Below are 808 nucleotides of genomic sequence, written 5' to 3'. Positions count from 1 at the left end.
ATACACTTGTAGAGACAATATATCATGAGACATTTCTAAATACTGTTTTCTAAAAACAATGCACCTCACATATCAGTCAGTCTGACGTTTATTTCTTTGTAATAATACATACTGCAACCGTAAAATGACAAAGCACCTAATGGAATGAAGAGCTCTTTGGCACAAGCTTAATGATGAACATTTTCATCTAACTTTAGTTGAACACTGCAATTTGACATTTCATTCTTTACCATGCTTCATAAAGCAAGCAGCCTCAGCTGTGACTGAAACTGCGACTGAAAGCTCAGGTTTAGGTGTGAAGCCACTCTACTGTATATTTCTGGCAGTTTCAGTTATATCTTCTCACTTCCAATGCAAACCATAAATGTATGAATGACACCTGTGGTACTATGCTACATTCATCCAGTTATTCATGTACTGTGTGTCCAAGCATTTGTCACTTTAAATCTGATGTTAAAAAAAACAAACACAGAACTTTGCTCCCCCAACTGTTTTATTTGCCAAAATTCTGTGGCATACTTAGATGATGCACATGACACGTTATGTTGTGCTATTTATGTTTTCAGATTGTAGGAAGCATACATTAGTGAAGTGAAACTGTTTGTCTTGTTTGTACAGTCCCTCTGTGTAACATATCAGAAGAATAAATGAGGGTTTGAGTTGCTTTATATGTCACATTCAGTGAATACAGCCAAAACATGTTCATTGGCAAAACAAACAGAAACAACAGGTTGCGGCAAAAACTTGTTCAATCTTGATTATTGGTCATCGGTGTGTGTGTGTGTGTGTGTGTGTGTGTGTGTGTGTG

General features: G+C 36.6%; 1 protein-coding gene across 2 annotated transcripts in view; it reads right to left on the bottom strand.

Annotated features, from left to right (window-relative positions):
• Positions 1-479: 479 nt before the first annotated feature.
• LOC116699920 (phosphoribosyl pyrophosphate synthase-associated protein 1) overlaps positions 480-808 on the bottom strand; it is a 14,341-nt gene continuing 14,012 nt past the window's right edge. The window contains exon 12 of one of the 2 annotated variants that reach the window (XM_032532676.1): positions 480-798. The gene's annotated coding sequence lies outside the window, so the exon portion shown is untranslated. The remainder of the gene's footprint in view (positions 799-808) is intronic. The other variant, XM_032532677.1, reaches the window with a different exon arrangement.

This window comes from Etheostoma spectabile, chromosome 2 (genome assembly GCF_008692095.1).
Source record: "Etheostoma spectabile isolate EspeVRDwgs_2016 chromosome 2, UIUC_Espe_1.0, whole genome shotgun sequence".
Classification (NCBI taxonomy): domain Eukaryota; kingdom Metazoa; phylum Chordata; class Actinopteri; order Perciformes; family Percidae; genus Etheostoma; species Etheostoma spectabile.
This window is presented reverse-complemented; position numbering and strand designations above follow the sequence as displayed.